An 8746-nucleotide genomic window follows, 5' to 3' on the forward strand; every position below is an offset into this window, starting at 1 on the left:
CCCCCCTACTTGCCACCCCACCCTCTCACTTACTGGCCCTGGCATTCCCCTACACTGGGGCACAGAACCGTCACAGGGCCAAGGGTCTCTCCTCCCATTGGTGATCAACTTTGCAATCCTCTACTATACACATGCTGCCAGAACAATCAGTCCCAATATGTGTACTCCTTGGTTGGTGGTTGAGTCCATGGGAGCTCTGAGGGTACTAGTTAGTTCATATTGTTGATCGACCTAAGGGGATGCAAACCCCTCAGCTCCATTGGTCCTTTCTCTAACTCCTTCACTGGGGACCCTGTACTCAGATCAATAGATGGCTGTAAGTCTCTACTTCTGTATTAGTCAGGTGCTGTCAGAGCCTCTCAGGAGACAGCTATATCAGGTTGGCTTGTTCTTCCATCAGTCTCTGCTCCATAGTTAGTCCTTGCAACTCCTTCCATGGGTATTTTGTTCGCCCTTTTAAGAAGGAATGAAATGTCCACATTTTGGTCTATGAACACTCATATTTGATAATAGAAATATTGTTCAGACAAGTATTAATAGAAATACATTCCCTTACCTCATAATATTATCTTTTTATCTTTTGGTGTTGAGAAATCTACTAAATCATTCACAAAACCTAAACATGTGTTCTTCCAGTGAGCAATGCTTCATTCCTCACTTTTTATTTAAAAATTCTAGGCCAGCAGGGCAGTGATGGCACATGCCTTTAATCCCAGCAGTTGGGAGGCAGAGGCAGGCAGATTTCTGAGTTCGAGGCCAGCTTGATCTCCCGAGTAAGTTCCAGGACAGCCAGATCTATACAGAGAAACTCTGTCTCGAAAAAAAAAAATCTAGACCAATACACAAAATTAATGATCATTATTGAGAAAAATTTCTAGTGTTCCTATAGAATATTGTATTTATTTTTCAGTAATAAAACTCTCTACGGTATTTTGACCCAAAATTTAAAATTGAGACCAAATCTGTATGCTCTCACCAGAGCTCCAAATTCTTCAGAGTAAGATGCAAGTTCATATCATAGGCATGCTTATAGATTTGCCTTCATAAATACTAGGATTTAACTCAGAAGAGATAATTTACTAGATATTTATAATTAAACAAGCTATATGTATTCTCAAAGAGTTAATTTTCTCAGCTGGAAATTATCAAAGTAGCAGCCTTTTCCTCAGATTAATTTTAGGATGAATTAGGGTAGTAATCATATAACTCATCCTACAGCTATTGCTATTACATGAATAGTATTTCTAGGAAATAATAACATTTGTAACAAAATCCGATAATTCTCAGACTGTAAGATCATTCATCACCTTTGACTTTCTCTACTTCTTTCATTTTTGAATGTACAGGCTTTATATGCTAAGTTATGTAATCCTAAAGAGAAAAATTAGAGTATTACAACTTGCATCACAATTTTCATGTATAAAATTGTTTGAATATAATCATTCTATTAAGATGCTACCTACATTAAAATATTTTCCTTGTGTTTTAATTGCCTCATTGCATTTTACAAGTGATTCGATTTATCCTTTAATTCAGAAATTGTCATAATTCATGAGCTCCATGTTGATATTTTTTGACAGTTGCCAAAATCAAACCTTATATAAGTATAAAGCTGGAAGTAGGATTGTCAATAGGAAGCAGTCTTGTCCAGACTTTTTTCTCTATGGGTTTCATAGCCAAACTTGACATTTCTTTTGAAGTAGACTGTAAGTAGGTAGCACATTGGATAAGTAAATGAACTAAACGATTGCATAAATGGTTTGGTATCTTGTACACTGGTTTGAGGTCAGTAATTGGCATTGTCAAAGATGTTTGCCAGAGACTTTAGTACAATTTCAAAACATAAAAATTAGGAATGGCTTGGATCACTATCATATTAATGAAATCTCATGAAAGTCTTCAACTATTTCTTTAATCATAGGAATGTTGGGTTTACAAAATAAATAAAGATATTGTAAGCAAAATATCAATTTAAAATGTCAATTTAATGTCACTTTTCTGACAAGTTAGAGAACAAAATGCAATAAAGACATCAAAACACATTCAAAGACATGATAGGCCCTATATCATGAATAATTACTATACACAGAAGCTAAAGAAAATATAGGAAAACACTCTATAAATAGTTTAATTATGGAATATTAAGAAATAATTCAACAGCTAATAGCACTTGCAGGAGACTAGGGTTTGGTTCCCAGGACCCATGTGGGGCAGTGCGTTGTTCTGACAGCCGGGGTCCAGTAGAGCTGCCACCTCAGAACCCCAGAGACCCACTGAGCAGAGTAAATTTGTTCACAAGGGATGGTAGGCATTCAGTGATAGGTCCTGAGATGATGGCTCAGATTTCAGCCCAAACCCCTTATAGCTGCCCCTGCAGGAGATGTGTGCTCTATCAGGCAGACAAAGCCTCAAACTCCCAGCATTCTAGCTGGACCTTACACACAGTCATCTGACCACAAGCCAGGCTTGCCATGCCCCATACAATAAAAGGGGCAGTTTGCCCCCTCCTCACTCCCTTACTCTCTCTTGCTCTTTGTTCCTCTCTCTTGCTCTATTATTCTTTCTCTCATTCTCACTCTTGCTCTCTTTCTCCTCTCTGCTCTTTGTTCTCTTCTCTTGCTTTCCTCCTCTCCTTTTTTCTCTCTCTTCTTCCTCTCTTTTCCTTCCCTTTACTTAACCAGCATAGTTTCTCCTTCCTACAATAAAATAACTCATTTATACATTGCTTCCTTCTTAACTAAGGTGTACTGCAGTAACAGGTCAGCACTGGGGAAAGAGAGAGATCGGGCCTCAGCAACAGGCTCCCTGCCCTTTTGGTACAACAGACACACATGTTTTCTCACAGCTAACTGCAACTCCAGGTATAATGGATCTTATGCCCCTTTGAGCCTTCCAGGGCTCCAGCTAAGTGTATGGTATACAGACATATAAACCAGAAGAACATTCACTCACATAGAATAAAAGTAGTCTAATTTTGGAAACTATGTGAATATAGCTATTAAGGAAATCAAACGAATGGCTTAATTCTCAAAGAAGTTTGTGAGTTTGTGGGTACATTTAGATAACTTAATAACCATCTGAATTATCTGACCTTGTATTATTTGTTTAAAAAAATAGTAGTATTGATTATCTTAACATTAAGCGTTAGAGTCACTGCATATGTCTTAAAGTTTCTATTCTTTATTTTATAGATATTCCAATTAATTTTGTACAATGAAAAAATGGTTAAATGATGAAGTTGTGTATAATTTCTGTCTATGAAATCATTCCATCTTATTTTCCATAAATTGATCATATTTTTATTCATTTTTAGTATACTTTATAATATATTCTATAAACTTTATGTACTAATATAAAAATTGAAGCAAAACAGGAATATTTCATAATATGTATGTTTTTGAACTTCAATAATATATTGGTTATGAATCTAAATTAGGTAAACTAAAAATAAAATTTAATACTAATAAAAATTTTGGATCATGATTCAAATTAATACTGATCTCATGCATCCTTTATCATAATTATTTTACAAAGATGGATCCAGTGTTTTTACATCAAATCAATAGTTTAAGTTGGATTGGCACAGGGAAAAAACTCAATATATTCTAGCTGGGCGGTGGTGGCACAGGCCTTTAATCCCAGCACTTGGGAGGCAGAGGCAGGCAGATCTCTGAGTTCGAGGCCAGCCTGGTCTACAGAGTGAGTTCCAGAACAGCCAGGGCTACACAGAGAAACCCTGTCTCAAAAAAAAAAAAGTTCTTTCTAAACTTATTTTTATGAATAGATCTGTTTGACAAGCTTCACTAAAGTCACTGCCAGCTCCTGTCATTGGTAGAGTGTTCAGATCATCCATGAGGCCACCACAGATCATGTAATCTTCCATATAACTCTAAAAACCTGTTGCTGGAAGGCAGTGTGTTAATTTGGCTTTGTGCACAGTACCTATAAATCAACTTGACAATCTCTGTCTATAGTGTCAATAGAGGGAAGTACTTGACTTCATAGAGCAGATAAATTTACCTTTATTTGCAGCTTTAAATATTCCCAGGACTCTGTGAAATTATTGAAATAACTTGGTTGGTGACATTCTTCCATTTCTCCTTAAATACCTTCAAGTAATACAAAGGCTGACTATACTGTGCAATGTTTATATAAAATTTATGGAAGATTTAAGATTCTAATATAGAAAAGATAGCAGTGTAGTACATAATAATACCATTTATCACTGTCACCTTGAGACCTGTCATTAATATACTGCAATATTTTAAAAAAATCTTATAAAGATACAAAAGAGAAAATTGTAACCACCTGGCATCATCATGATCGCACTTCTAAAACCAGATGCATTAATCATAAATAATTCTAGGACTAAGTGATATTTTTTATTCATCACATACTCTCAAATCATAAACAATGAAAATATAATAACAAAGATCTAACACATTTTCATATATATTACAAATTTTTTTTTAAAAAATTCACTAAACTGTGACTGGCAATAAAACCTTGTTCTGTGGTGCTGAAGAGTAAACTCAGAGCTTTATAAAGTCGAAGCAAGAACTCTCATAGCTGCTTGACTTTATTCTTAATATCAATAAAATAATACTCTAACAAACACACTAGAAAATTAATCATTAATATTTAAGAATCAAGTTTTCCTTAAAATGGTGGCTTCACTTAACTGAGAGAAAACTGAACCCAAGGACAGGTCACTTTCTCAAAGTGTTCCAATTTCTTTCCTTTTTAGTACAAAAAAACAGATTGTGATTGTTTCCATTGTAGCTTTTCATTTATGGCAAATTCCACAGTCAGCACAATCCTTGCTACAATTTAATAACACCTCAACTGACCAGACAGTCTTTGTCTGTGCTCCTAATGCATTTCTTAATCTGAAACCTCTCACTATATTGTCCACATGTTGCTCAAAATCAACTTATTTCAGTTCACCAATTGCTTCATCAATTTCCTAAGTTCCACTTCCCTATCAAGTCAAGTGTGGTCACAAACCTAATCTCTGCTGTTAGTGTTTGTTCACAGAACTTAATGCCATTTTGTTACTAACCAATAATTTCTTTCAAGTTCATTCATCTTAATCAAAGAAGTAAGTTCATTCTGTGGATATTTCTATATAACAAATAACTTCAAAATGTACTGACTTAAAACATTACTTATTGTATCATATTTTGCAACACCTATGAGTTAGGGAATTATAAATGGATCAATGGGACATTTCTACCTTAAAGTACATATGGTTGCAGCATTTTTCATGATTGGCTAGAGATGGAGAACAGGTGAACAAAACAACTGAATTGTAAAGGACAAACTTAAATTTTCATACAGATCCTAACCCAGTACCTGTAGAGAAGCTTTGTGCACTCCTTGCAGTATGGTAGCCTTCAGGTTGTCTTACTTAGAATGAACAAAAAGACTAAGTGTGCACTCTTTCAGAAGCATGAAATGGTACTCCATACTTTCAGGTTTTTTGGCATTGGAATTGGTATAATTTTTAATGTGGTTTTAAGAGAGGCCTGGTTACATCGGCTTGTAATAATTCATTATGATGGAAGAAAAACATTACTTGTTGATTATAGAAAGAAAAGTTTCTGATGAAATATCAATGATAGATTACATATTTCTAGAGCTTTGGAAAAGAAAATCTGCCCAAATTAGTAGTATGTGCATTTTGACACCTTAATTATTCTATGAATTAAACTATTACAAATTCATATTAGTTGAAACATAATGGTAGAATGAAAATAACATGGTAGACTAGAAGAATACCACTTAAAAGCTTCATTTTCACATTTCTCAAAGCAGAAAATAAGAAAATATGTTACAGTTTACTTTAGCCATGTTTAATATGGGTTGCATATGTCAAAACTGTTGGTAAATGTAAAAGTAAAGACACTTCTGTATGAAGACTTTCACTAGTCTTCCCATGTTTACAGTCAGAAGTTTTGAGCATGTATATAATGCTATATTTGGCCATATATTTAGGAAATTGCTATGGTGGAGAAATTAAAATATTAATATTAGAATCACACTATTAAAATTTATTTTCATCTTGATTTGTATTATCTCTATGTTACATATTGAGCTATATATAGAAGTTTCAGGTCATTTTATTGGAGAGTTGTGTAATAGCTCTTACTAGATATCTTGTAAAAATTCTATGTACTTAGTAGCTATTATGAGATAATAGAATTTAATGCTCAAGAAGTCTTTTATTTTACATTGCAAAGAAATAATTGAGTTCATTGTTGTATTTATGCTTCAGAAAGCATTGGTCTTAAATTTAATGAAATTAAATTATGGACAACCTTTCAAGATGTTTAGATAACATGGATATATTATTACAAATAGCTATATTTCTATTAAACTTATATACATCATTAAAAGATGTATATGTGTTTTTGAGCAATATCTCCAAACAATAGGGTCTCATTTTGATCAGTCAAGATATTGATAATTAAGAAAAAAAATGAGATAATTTGATAAAAAAGATCCCACCTCTAAATACTTCACCATTAAAAAATGCATACTCAGTTATATAACTTGAATAATTTTGGGTTATTTGATTTATTAAACAAAATGTGTTTGAAATTTTTCAGAAGACAATATGCTTTTCTTTTTAGATGTGTTTTCTTTATGTTGCTCTGGCAGTCATGGAAATCATTCTGTAGGCCTGGCTGCTTGGAATTCACTTAGATCCTACTGCCTCTGATTTGAGTATAATGATTAAAGATGTATACCACTATTGCCAGTCTATGAAACCAAAATTCAAAAGATAATAATTCTACATACATAAAAGCATGTGATAGAATTACTAGATTTTTTTCTTTTGTAAAGAGTAATGAGTAATTTTTTCATGTTAAATAAGCAGCCACACACACACACACACACAAAACCAAAATGTATGAAAAAATAGTTTTAAAGATGTTATACCTAAGGTTATAAGAGTGGTAATAACTTAGAACAAAAAGCAAAGTAAATGTTGTTTATTGGATATTTTCTTTACTTTATTTATTTATACTCCAGATTTTATCCTGCCCCCATCCTACAACTATTCAACATCCCATACCTTCTCCCCACTGCCCTGTCTCCAAGAGGATGTCCTTTCTTTATTTACACTTGAAATGTTATCCCCATTGCTAGTTTCCCATCCCCAAACCTCCTTTCCCCTCCCCCTGTTTCCAAGAAGGTGTTCTCCCACCCACCCATCTACTCCCACCTCCCCATCCTCCCATTCCCCTACACCAGGGCATCGAACCTTCACAGGACCAAGGGCCTCTCCTCCCATTTATGCCCAACAAAGGCATCCTCTGCTACATATGTGACTGGAGCCATGGGTCATTCCATGTGTACTCCTTGGTTGGTGGCTCAGTCCCTAGGAGCTCTAGGGGGTCTAGTTGGTTGATATTGTTGTTATTCCCACGGGGTTGCAAAACCCTTCAGCTCCTTCAGTCTTTTCTGTAACTCCTTTATTGATGACCCCATGCTCTGTTCAATGGTTGGCTTTGAGCATCTACCTCTGTATTTATACTACCTCTGTATTTATAAGGCTATGGCAGGGCCTCTAAGAAGACAGCTATACCAGGCTCCTATCAACATGCACTTCTTGGCATCCACAATAGTGTCAGGGTTTGGTGACTGTATATGGGATGGATTCCCAGGTGGGGCTGTCTCTGGTAGACCTTGCCTTCAGTCTCTGCTCTATAGTTTGTCTCCGTATTTGCTTCCATGAAGTATTTTGTTTCCCCTTCTAAGAACAACCAAATCACCTACACTTTTGTCTTCCTTCTTGAGCTTCACATGGTCTGTGAATTGTACGTTGGATATTCTGAGCTTTTGTGCCAATATCCACTTATCACTGAGTGCATACCATATGTGTTCTTTTATGATTTTATGATTAGGTTACTTCACTCAAGCTGATATTTTCTAGTTCTATCTAGTTGCCTAAGAATTTCTTGAAGTCATTGTTTTTAATAGTTGAATAGTACTCCATTGTGTAGATGTACCACAATTTCTGTATCCACTCCTCTCTTGAAGGACATCTGGGTTGTTTCCAGCTTCTGGCTATTATAAATAAGGCTGCTATCAACATAGTAGAGCATGTGTCCTTGTTATATGTTAGAGAATTTTGGGGAATAGGCCTAGGTGTGGTATAGCTGATTCCTCAGCTAGTACTACATCCAATTTTCTGAGGAACTGCCAAACTGATTTCCAGAGTGGTTGTATCAGCTTGCAATTCCACCAGCAATGGAGAAATGTTCCTTTTTCTCCACATCCTCGCCCACATCTGCTGTCACAGTTGACAGGGGCATTTTAAAAATCTACTGTTGAGTTCTCTTGCTACAGAAATCATCACAAAAATTTGAATCAGAAAAAATCATTGACATGACTGAAGTAGAGTATTACATCATACCAAAGTAATTTCTAAAACTGCCTAAGTTTGTTGCCTGAAAAAAGTTATCAGCCCTGGGAACAGAGAAGGTAATACAAGCAGAGTATAGTTGATTTTGAAAGTTCTAGAACTAAGAATCTAAGCAGAAGGAGGTTTAATTATAGAGAATTTACATATTATTGGAAAATTTATCAGTGATTATTTGAAAAATTTATGATATAACTTTCCTATGTCTAAAAAATAGGAGGAACAATTAAAGGGAGTAAATTGAAAGATGCAATGAAAGTCTGAGTATAAATAAATATAATAAAAAATGGAAAAAAGGAAAATTATTGAAAATAA

General features: G+C 34.8%; 1 protein-coding gene across 3 annotated transcripts in view; it reads left to right on the forward strand.

Moving 5' to 3' along the window:
• Positions 1-8746, forward strand: part of Pcdh11x (protocadherin 11 X-linked) — a 518505-nt gene that overhangs the window by 301491 nt on the left and 208268 nt on the right. The gene's annotated exons all lie outside the window — the stretch shown is intronic.

The sequence above is a fragment of the Mastomys coucha genome, chromosome X (assembly GCF_008632895.1).
Source record: "Mastomys coucha isolate ucsf_1 chromosome X, UCSF_Mcou_1, whole genome shotgun sequence".
In the NCBI taxonomy this organism is placed as follows: Eukaryota; Metazoa; Chordata; class Mammalia; order Rodentia; family Muridae; genus Mastomys; species Mastomys coucha.